The sequence below is a fragment of the Parasteatoda tepidariorum genome, chromosome 6 (assembly GCF_043381705.1).
Source record: "Parasteatoda tepidariorum isolate YZ-2023 chromosome 6, CAS_Ptep_4.0, whole genome shotgun sequence".
NCBI classification, from domain to species: Eukaryota; Metazoa; Arthropoda; class Arachnida; order Araneae; family Theridiidae; genus Parasteatoda; species Parasteatoda tepidariorum.
This window is the reverse complement of record NC_092209.1, coordinates 29,486,449-29,498,569: the sequence shown is the minus strand read 5'-3', so window position 1 is coordinate 29,498,569 and position 12,121 is coordinate 29,486,449. Positions and strand designations below refer to the sequence as shown.

Below are 12,121 nucleotides of genomic sequence, written 5' to 3'. Positions count from 1 at the left end.
TCCTTTTTTTTAAATTATCGCTTGCATTATTTGGAAGAGAATTGTTAAATTTTCAAGAGTATGGCGAATGTTTACAAGATTTCGAAATTCGCAAACAATCAGAGCAAAGAAATCAATAGATTAACTGTGGTATGAAGTTTCTACAATTTCGAAACTTGTAGTCGTTTTCCTAGCAATACCTTCGATCGACCCACCCACTTTAAGAACACTTTAAGTGGAAGTTCGAAGTGAGCTTTGGCGAGAAGTAGTTCTTTACAAGTGGTTTCTCTGATTCCACAGCGGGGGAAAGCAATAATATCTTTTACAACTAGGCAGAAATCCAATCATTTCTATTTGTTATTATAAGATTTTAAAAAAAAGTCATAAGTTGGATTCGAATTATTTATTACTAGGAAAAAAAATCGAAGAACACAACTGGAATAAAAATTTCTTCTTTTTTAATGTAGTTGCTACTTTATTGTAACAATATTTTCTTTTTTCTTTTTTTTTTAAAATGTAATCGAAATCATATTTTTTCAAAAATTGCTTTTCTCTTCAAAAAGTAAATAAAAAGAATATCCTCGTGCAATCTTATTTAGTCAAAAAATCTTTTTTTTTTTGTTTTAAAAAAGGATGTAGATGCTATATTAGTCTTCTATAGAATTGTTTTCCTTTTTTTTTAAATTGGATTTTTTTTTTTAAATAAACAGAGAAACGGAATTAAAATAAAAAAAGGGTGCAAAAGGGTGGCATCTTATTCATTCCTAAAATTATCTTTTATTTTAAAAAAGGGTGTAGATGCCCATATTGGTGGATAAAATTGTTTTTCTTTTTAATAAAATTGTATGCGCCATTTTTTTCTTTAAAAAAGAGGTGTAAGCGCCATTGTATTCCGATGCACATTTTTTTTTAAAGATATTGGTGCTATTTAATTTTTCTATGCTTGTTGTGAAACCCGAAGCTGTTTTCTCTATAAAACAAATTAAACGAGAATGTAGATGCCCTTTCAATCCTCATAAAATAATTTTAATTTTTAAGAAAAATTTAGATGTTAATTTATTCTTTAAATGTTCGTTTTTCTTTCTCTCTTTTTTTTTTTAAAAAAAAAAATATATATTATTCCTTTACTGTTCGTTTTTCTTATTTTAAAAAAAAAATATATATAGGCGATATTTTATTCTTACAATGTATATTTTTTGTGGCTCAGGGGAAAGAACGCTCGCTTTCAATGCGGTGAATCGGGTTCGAATCCCAGCGATGGCTGGTCGATACGAATTCCGCATCCGGCTCGCACTGACTACATTGCTGACGTAAAATATCCTCAATGGTAGACGGATCATGGGTTAGAGTCCTCTTTTCGTCAGGCTAACCGTGGGATGATTTCTTGGATTTTCTCTCCATGTAGCGCAAATGCGGGTTAGTTCCATCAAAAAGTCCTCTCCGAAGGCAAATTTCTCACATTACTTGATCTTAGTTCTATTTTCTTCTGGATTGGGGTTCAAAATTACAAGGCTACGGAGTTGAGCATTAGTAGTCGTAAATCCCGAAATTGGGTCGACTGTTCAATAGCGGTTATAAAATAAAATAAAATGCTCCAATGAATTGAAATTGCTGAGAATATTTCAAGATAGCTGGTTACCTTGAATACAACTAGCATTAGTTGCATCTCTCGGTATTACGTTTAAATTAAACTAGAGTTTAAAGTTTTTTATTTACAATTTTCAATATATTAGGAGCAAATACAAAAATAACTTTTAAGCCGCTTTAACTTTTGGCTTAACTTATTTTTTTTCATTAATTACTTAATTGCGAAAAATTTATTTTATTCTGTTATTGCTTTACAATTTCGATTGTTACGTAAAATGTTTTGAAATTAAAAACAATCTTTAAACTTGTTCTAGAATTAAAAAATCTAGTATATTTATTTCGCTTTTGTCCTTTGAAATTGAGAATAATTTGTACAAATAAAAAAAAACTTCTTCACGAAATTACACTTTAATGAAAATTTAAAAACGAGTCATTTTATAATTAATTAAAAATTTAAATACAATGAACTTAAAACTCTATTGTTTTAAGTTTTTTTTTAAATATAAGTGTTTTTATAAAAAATAAAATCTAGCAGCAAAATATGTTCCATTAGTTAGAAAGAATGACGGTGTTTTGAATTCAAGAATTACACAAAATGATAAATAGACGCCACTTTTTTGGAAGCTATAGAATTTTAAATAAATTAAGAATGCGCATAAACATTGGCTGTCAAATAAAATTTTCGCTAATTTTTACATAAAATAAAAAATTCTTTTTTTTTTTTTCCCAGAAAATTTAGATTAAAATGTACCTCTTCTTTTCGTCGTCTTATTTTATTGTTATTATTAGTTTTTTCAGTAACTTTGCTTTTCACTTTAGAATATTTACAATACAAATTTATGTGAAAAATTCTTATTGTTAAATATTTTATTCGATAACTTCACTCTCAATATTTTTAAGAATGTATAAAACATTAAATCTTTCTTTATAATTTACTGGTAATTTAGGAGAAATTAGTGATTTTATAGAATAAGCAAAACATAAAACTACGAAATGATTAATTTTTTGGACTAATAAAATGTTTCATAATGCTTTATAATTATTTATAATTCTTTAGTAATTAATTTAAGTAGGGTAAAAAATTTGAGTTTCGATGCATCAACTTTTTTATATCATTTTAATTAATGCAATTTTAAGCAACGAATTCCGACATTTTAGCGACATTGTTTGAACAGTTCCAAAGAAATAAAAAAAAAAAAATGGCGAAATATAATTTTTTTTAAATATTTCATTTCTGCAAGATTTTTTTACACCTTACAGCTCAATTTCTTTTATCATAATTAAGTTTGGCAATAATAAATAATTTTACAAATCATTTTTGTGAAAAATTATAGCTTTAAATATTTGCGGACTTTTAATGCAGAGAAAAATTGTTTTAAAATTTTTTATTCTCCTTAACAGTTTTAGGTAGATGACGAAGTACGTAAAATTTAAAATTATCATAATGTGACTTACACGTCTGATTAAGCTATTGTAGCCATATTTTCTATACTTAGCCGCTTCTTCACCTTTGTAGCTCAGAAACCCAAAATCAGAAAATGCTGAAAAAATTACGGTTTTGGGTTCGATTTCATCTTGTAAAATACTGTTGTATTGTGTATATAAACTGACATGTGTTCCTCAAACCATAAAAATTACATCTAATTTGGTAAAAAAACCAGTACGAAAACTCCACTGAAATGTATCAAAAATTAATTTAAAGAAGGTAGGCAAGGAATGAAATTAAAATAATGACAATTGCGAGTAAATTAGAATCAAACAAACAATATAATTTTTCCGTATTTGATTCGTGAGAATTCATATTCAAATAATTAAAAAGTAACGCAACATGAAAAAATAGAAGTAATTTGAATATTCGAAAAATACTTCTGAAAAATTAAACTTTTTCAGTTCGATCGAAATGTTTGGCTATGAATTAAATTAAAATAATGCAAAATAGTAAGAATATTGGAATCAAACAAGCGATATTATCCTTACGTATTTGATTCAGGTGATTTCATCTTTAAATAATCAAAAAGTAACACAACTTTAAAAAGGAAAGAAATTTAAACAATCAAATAATACTTCTTTAAAATTAACAATTTTCAAGCAAAATTGTTTGGCAATAAATGTAATGAAAATAATGAAACTGGCGAGAAAGTTATAATCAAACATAAGCAGTATTCTAACATATTTGATTCATGTGATTTCATCTTTAAATAATCGAAAAGTAACACAACTTTAGAAATGGAAGAAATTTAAAGAATTTAATAATACTTCTTTAAAATAAGCAGTTTCATGCAAAATCGTTTGGCAATAAATGTAATGAAAATAATGAAACTGGCGAGAAAGTAAGAATCAAACATACGCAGTATTCTAACAAATTTGATTCGTGTGATTTCATCTTTAAATAATCGAAAAGTAACATAACTTTAAAAATGAAAGAAATTTAAACAATAAAATAATACTTCTAGCAATTTCATGCAAAATCGTTTGGCATTAAATTTAATGAAAATAATGAAACTGGCGAGAAAGTTAGAATCAAACATAAGCAGTATTCTAACATATTTGATTCGTGTGATTTCATCTTTAAATAATCGAAAAGTAACACAACTTTAGAAATGGAAGAAATTTAAAGAATTTAATAATAGGTGCTTTCAGGTCAATCTATTCAGGTTTCAAATTCAATAGTAACGGAATGATTTTACGATGAATGGAAAATTCATTGATGGCGTGCACAAGATGGAACAATTTGAAAGCATCCCAATGAAGGAAGATACCTCTCAACTCCTCTCTTACATATTTAGTCCATTTAAAGGAGATAGTTCCGATGAAGTCAATCAGAACTTTCCTTGGAATGTCAGAACTAAATATCATTTGATTAAATAATGTGGCGAAAAGGTATTTTGAATGTTACAAATCGAACAGAATATCAAATCCTGAAATTAACTAGTTGCATGGAATATATCAACAGCTCGCTTTTGAATGCTTGTTCCGTTAGGTTTTAGTTTAAGTAGCTGCAAAGGTGACGATCAACGTAGTATTACCAATATGTGAACGTTCTCTACCAGAAATAGTCACGCACCTATTGTGTTACCTAAGATTACGAACGGTATCTCTTTCATTACAGTTTTATACACAAAGTGTTGGCAAGTTTAAAGGATATAGCATTAGAGCTCATTATTATTTAACTGGAGAACAAGAAATAGTAAAAACGCATGTCAAAATCTATAAATTTATTTTCTATGGGGCACCGAAAATTCGGGTATTTCTCTATTTAAATTGGGAAACATTATAGTCATTTTTAATAATTCATTTTGTTAGGTTGTCTGAAGTAATAATTTAAGCGGTGTTAAATAATTAGTTATATTTTAAGTATTTATTTAGATTCTTAATATTCAAGCATATTCTTAACACAGGTCTAAAACTATATAGTACATATTTCTTTAACCACCGAAAAAGCGGGAATTTCTCTATCTAAGTTGGCAGCACTATAGTCATCTAAATTAACTCATTTTAGGAAGTCTTAAAAGATTAAGCAGTGTTGAATAATTTTGTATTTTTATAGAAGTAAAAAACTTAATTACGAAGTAATTATTCTGATTTATTTTTGAAAATCTAAATGATCTAACACTGCTATAGAAATTTTAAACGTAAACATTTTTACGGTGCCGTATACTGTCATACAAATTTTTTGTGACGGAGCTTGCCCTTTTCGAGCCATAGCATATAAATCTTATACGATATTATAGTTATGCCTCAAGAGGTGCGTAAGGAATATTAAAATATCGTCTGCTATAATTACTTTAAATGACCTAATTACTTTAAATTATCGTCTGCTATAATTACTTTAAAATATCGTCTGCCATAATTACTTTAAAATATCGTCTGCTATTATTACTTTAAAATATCGTCTGCTATAATTACTTTAAAATATCGTCTGCTATAATGACTTAGCATATTTAAAGTAAGATTCATGAACAAATTGAGTCCTCTAGCACATGAAAATCTGATAAGTAGATCAAAAGTCATTCAGGATGCACACTTTTTTACTTTGCGCAATGTACACTACTTAAAAGATGAATAATCATGTTCATTTACTCCTAAGAGTTTTGTTTACTTTTTAAAACAATAATTTAATAGCACGTTAAAAAAACTTACATTGATGAACTATTTAAATAATAAGTAGAATAACAATAAAATTAAACTTACATCGATTTTCTTTTCGATTAGAATAAGAAGTAGAGAAAGTTGAACGCATATCAAGTCGTCTTCTCGAGTACAAATAAATAATAAAAGAAGGAGGAGAATTAATCCATTTTTTTTTTGTTTTGTTTGTTCTCTCTCATAAACCGCAACCGAAAGATAAGACACGTTCTTCTTATCTTTAGCTGTTCTTCAATGGGCCAATCACTTTCGTCAACGGTTTAAGTCCCTTAAAAATGAAATCGATTACATCAGAATTGGGGCGGTACAAAGCACCGCCCCATTTCACTAATCTTCCTTAAATGCACCCAGGGAATAAAAAATATTCATCATTTTTAAAATAAAAAAGTAGTTAAAAATGAAACGTTTTAAACTTCAATATTAAATTCACAGAAATCATTTTTAGATTCCCTCTAAAAAGAAAAAAGAAAATAATTACTTTTCTGTAATGGCAAACAAAAAATCGCTAAGAAATGTAGACTTCCACCAACTTTTATTTTCTTTTTTTAATTTTTTAAACACATAAAAATGAAATAAAAAAAAAAATTTGAGTAAAAAAAAATTTTAAAAAATATTTGCATTTCCTAGCGTTTGGCTAACCGAAAAGTATGAAAAATTGAAAACACCTAAATAATTTTTTCCTGGTTTAAAAAATTTATTCTTCACACAAAGTAAAAAGTTTCATAAAATTTTAGTTATAAGTAAGTAGTAATTAAAAATTTTCAATTCACATTAGACAGTGACTTAATTTTTAATTTATAAAATATTGCCAATCAATAGATATATGATAAATTTTGATCATATATACCTATGATAAATTATAGACATATGATAAATATGATCTATAGACATATGACAATTGATTTCATGACTGATCAAATTTTGAAGCATTCGCAACTAAAAATAATATTATTGAATTAAGAAAACAGTCTAATCGGTACTAAAAAATCTGTTAGATTATCGGATCTGTATTTGTACTAAAATATAAAAAAAAAAAAAAAAAAAAAAAAAAAAAAAAAAAAAAAATTAAAAAAAATTAAAAAAAAACAAAAAAATTTTTTTCCATTCATATTCAAAAATTTATCAATAATTGATTTTGTTGATTAAAGAAATTTCAATGAAGAATAGCTGTTTCCCTTAGATCTAAATAAGTGCGAAATTGAAAACTTATTGTTTGGAAGTGAGCTGTGTGTTTTGAAGATTTTATCTTTAACGCAAAAAAAGACACCGGTTTTTCATGTTGTACTTCAAAAACACAAATTATTAAAGTGCTAATACAATTTTTATTTATTTATTTATTCCTTACAATTATACCTTACAATTCAAAATGCTTTTGACTATCATTAAATAAAGTAATAAAAAATATTTGCTTACGGTTAGCTGCTTAAACTTTAATTAAGAGAATTTCATAATTGTGTGCAAAATTTTTTTAATTCGTAATAAAGTTTTTTCAATACATGGCAAAATACGCAAAAAGTGAAATTAAAATTTAGTGGTCCAAAATTTGAGCTACTGTCTTGACCAAACTATTGGGATCATATTTTCCAGATTGCGGCTACCCCCTAAAGGTCAAAAATTTAAATCCATCAAAAAAAAAAAAAAAAAAAAAAAAAAAAAAAAAAAAAAAAAAAAAAAATTAAAAAAAAATAAATAAATAAATAAATAAATAAATTATGTTATGTTGATTCTGAACAGTTATTTATATATTTTGAAACAATTCTAATATTATATTATTGCAATCTATATATTGAAATCGATATAATACTGAAACAGTTATTTGGGACAGTTTCAATATTAACATATCATTTCTCAGAACAGTTTCAATATTGTAATTGTCACAATATACCCGTTATAAAATTGCAGAAGCTTCTGCTCTTAAATCACATCATAGCTTCTAACTGTATGAAATTCGGATCTAATTTTATATCTCAATAATGCAGATGTATTTATTTTGAACAGTAATTTCATTTATGTTTCAGAACAATTCCAATATTATATTATTGCAATATTTTCAATACTGCAACAGTTATTTGGAACAGTTTCAAGATTAACCTATCGTTTCTCAGAACAGTTTTAATAGTGTAACTGTTACAATATACCCGTTATAAAACTGCAGAAATTTCTGCTCTTAAATCCCACGATAGCTCCTAACGAATGAAGATCCAGTTTATTTTGAACAGTTATTTTACTTATGTTTCAAAACAATTCCAATATTATATTATTCAATCTGTATAATATTGAAACCGTAACTTGGAACAGTTCTATTTAATATATCATTTCTCATAACAGTCCCAACATTGTAACTGTTACAATATACCTGTTATAAAATAACAGAAATTTTTGTTCTAAAGCCTCTCCGTGGTTCGCAATAAGCGTCTGAAATTTGGATAGGGTTTTAAATGTCAATAACGGGGATGTGTTTATTTTGAAAGAGTGATCCGTAACCCTGAAAGGGAAGGGGGGATGAGATAAAAAGAAAGAATGTCCTCGATAGGGGGAATAAATACTACGCATTAGTTGAAGAAAAGAAACTAAAGTTAGCAGCGCATATCTTGCGACAAGGTTCACAGAGATTAGGAGATAAACTATCTCTCCTAACTAAGCTTGTTTATACCTGTAATCAATTAAGCTATGTCACCCTCCTTCTCTTTTCTGAAAATAATTACTGATTCTTTTGTTAGATAAGTTCCTTAATCCATCACACATTTACTCCAATTGGTTTAAATTAAAATATCAAGGAAAATAAAAATCCCCAGTTTTAATGTCTTGAAGCTTAGCGTTAATTTTAGTTTATATATGTAATGATCAGTTGCAAGACCGTGTATCTCCTTAAATTCCGGATATGCGTTTTTTCGCCTGAAGTTTTTTTGAGTTATAAGTTTTTTATTTTCTCCTTCCCATCAAATGAACTCACGAACCCGTGGAAAATTTCATTAATTCCAGGTTTAATATAGGTTTAAAAGTTACGGTTTGTTGCAAAATTTATTAAACGACAAGTAAAAACTAAAATTAAAAACGACATTTGGCGAATATGGAGAAGATTGGTTTTGTAACAAAATGTAACTTTCAAACGTACATTAAACGTTATAACGTTATATAGCGTTAAAGCTTTACATGTGTTATAATGGCTCAGGGGAGGTGAACAGAGAGGTGAACAGAGTTCGAATCCCAGCGATAGCTTGTCGATACGAATTTCGTCTCTGATTCACATCGACCACAGTGCTGACATGAAATATCGTCGGTGATCATGGGTTTGAGTCCTCTTACCGAGGGGGGTTCTCATGGTTTTCCTCTCCATGTAACGTAAATGTGGGTAGTTTCATCGATATGTCCTCCACGAAGGCAAATTTCTCCCAATACTCGATCCAGGAGTTCCCTTGTCTTCAGGATTGGGTTCAAAGTTGCAAGGCTACGGAGTTGAACATTAGTATTCGTAAACCTAAAATTAGGTCGGCTGTTCAACGACGGTTATAAAATAAAAATATACGTAATAGTGTTCAGCGTATAAACGGTATATACGTATATCGCTCTATTGTGCTTTTTCCTGTAACTGTACACAAAAAGTTTCTAAGAAAGAGTTAATGCTTATTTTTTTTTACTTATTTTTTTTTATTATTATTTATCTGTTTATTTATTTACTTTTTGACTATGAGGATTTTTGCGGAGATTCTCTCCTTGTAAATCAAGAAAGAAGAAAAGTGGTTCCATTTCTCAGAAAAAAAAGAAGAAAAAAAGTCACAAACTAAATATGTAATTATTTTATCATGTTTTCTTTTTGATTTGGGTTTCGGTTTTTATTTAAATCACAATCTACATAGATTCTGTGGGCTATGTTTTGAGTGGTTTATAATTTTAAATTAGGCTTTATTGTAATGTTGCGGTATATACATAGATAAGTTCAGCTATACTAAGAAAATAATCAAATTTGTCCCAATATCATAAGTTTCTTTGTCTTCTGGGCTGAATTCAAAATTACAAGTGTACGATAATGCACATGCAAATGCGGTGAGAATCGGCAATTCAACGCTATTTTAAAATAAAATAGAATTATTTATTTGATTTCACCTTCAGATTACAGATGATTGCATTCTTTACAATATAGTGTCTGACTTTTTTTATTTATTACATGTTGCGAAAATTGCTGTGCTTATTTTTTCTGTTGATGAAAATAATTGAGAACATATGTGTATAAACTTTCACTCACTGTAACCCACAGCTTAAACAATTTTGCAACTTTAAAAGAACAACTAGATGAATTCAGAAATGATTCGTTCGATTTTTCTTAACTCAAACACCAAGAGAAACAAAAGTTTGTTAAACATATAATTAAAAAAGAAATTTTAATTAATACAAACTAATATGTTTCAGCATGACAAAACTAAAATTAAATTTGTTAGTAAGTAATAAAAGCTAAAATAAAAGTACAAATTTCTACCAAAAAATTTAAATTAAAAAAAAAACTGATGATGAGCAAAATAAAATATATTTATGTAGTTAATTCAGAAAAAAATACAAATAAATATAAAAATGTAACTGTTTTACAAACTTTGAAGGAAAATTGTGCAAAAAAAAATTTAAAACATTTTTTCAAAGCACAGAAAAATCTTGAAAATAGAGGTGAAGTTTCTGAAGTAATCATTTTCGAGTCATTAATTAAGTTTTTAGAAATGAAGGTTCTAAACACACAATAAAAAATTAACTCTTGCGTTCGTTAACTGTACTGGAAAAATTCACGGATAAATGAATTTGACAAACAAATTTAACGGAAAAAACTAGATAAGGTAATTTTTTTAGTGTTTTCATTTTTTTAAAGCCAAAACAACGATGAATGGAGCGAGGACATTTTTCTTATAGCCTAATTATTAAAGTAATTAGCGCTAATTTCTTTCTTACGTAGCCTTCAATATAAAATGAGTTCTCAAACAAGTGCTGATTTTTTATTGCTTTCTGACATAAATGGTTTTAAAAAAGGGTACTTGTGGTTCAGTGCTTTCTTTGTCATCAATTTTATTGTGTTTCAGTTTTAAGTTTATATAAAATAATAACTTAATTCATAGTACTTATAATTCCTGAGGTTTAAATTTTATATTGAGATTTAAAGCAATATTATGTTGAACTTTATTTTTAGAACCAGAACATCCTCAAGAGAAATTTTGAATACGATGTTATATCTAAATCTTATACTGGTATCATAGCATTCAATTCTGATATCATATAATAGATTCATAAACTGCTACCAGAGCAGAAGCTAAATCTTATACTGGTATCAGATCATTCTTATGTTAAACTTCATGTTGCAATCAGAGTATATTTATGCTTAACTTTATATTGGTATCAGAGCATTCTTATATTAAGCTTTATTTTTGAATTAAAGTATTCTTATTTTAAGCTTTATATCGGATTCAGAATATTCTTATGCTAAAGTTTATATTAATGGCGGAGCATTCTCTTGTGTAATTTTATATTAGTATCAGAGCATTCTTATACTAAACTTTATTTTTGAATCAAAGTATTTTTATGTTAAACTTTACATCGGAATCAGCATATTCTTATGCTAAAATTTATTAATAGCGGAGCATTCTTTTACGTAATTTTATATCAGGTATAGGACATTCTTATGTTAAACTTTATATTGGAATCAGAGCATTCATAGGCCTAACTTTATATTGGTATCAGAGCATTCTTATAATAAACTTTATTTTTGAATCAGAGGTTAAAACTTTATATCGGAATCAGAGTATTCTTATGCTAAAGTTTATATTAGTAGCATATTAGTAGCGGAACATTCTCTTGTGTAATTTTATATTGGTATCAGCGCATTCTTATATTAAACTTTATTTTTGAATCAGAGTATTCTTATGTTAAATTTATGTTGGAATCAGAGTATTCTTATGCTAAAGTTTATATTAGTAGAGGAACATTCTCTTGTGTAATTTTATATTGGTATCAGCGCATTCTTATATTAAACTTTATTTTTGAATCAGAGTATTCTTATGTTAAATTTATATTGGAATCAGAGTATTTTTATAATAAACGTTATATAGGTTTACGAGCAGTCTTTTGTTGAATTTAATATTAGTTTAGGATATTCTCATGCTAAACTATCTATTGGGACCAAAGCATTTTCAAACTCTTAACTAACTTTACTATTATATTAATTAAACTAACTTTACTATTATATTAATTAAACTAACTTTACTATATTATCTATTTCTAAACTTTATAAGGGAATCAGAGTTTTCTCATGCTCAACATTATATCAGCACTGGTGTATTCTTAAGTTAAATTTTATACAGTGTGTCCCAAAAAGGCAGAATAAACTCTGCAAAGTTAGATTCCTCGTTAGGAGTACATAAAAACTGCCAAAGAA

General features: G+C 27.2%; 1 protein-coding gene across 5 annotated transcripts in view; it reads right to left on the bottom strand.

The window, feature by feature from the left end:
• The window catches only part of LOC107448306 (homeobox protein prospero), a 148,521-nt gene that overhangs the window by 60,446 nt on the left and 75,954 nt on the right, over positions 1–12,121 (bottom strand). For 2 of the 5 annotated variants that reach the window (XM_016063446.3, XM_071182178.1), the window contains exon 1: positions 5,758–5,853. The exons of the other annotated variants lie outside the window; for them this stretch is intronic. The gene's annotated coding sequence lies outside the window, so the exon portion shown is untranslated. Of the gene's footprint in view, positions 1–5,757; positions 5,854–12,121 lie in introns of those variants that run through there. 5 annotated transcript variants of the gene reach the window in all.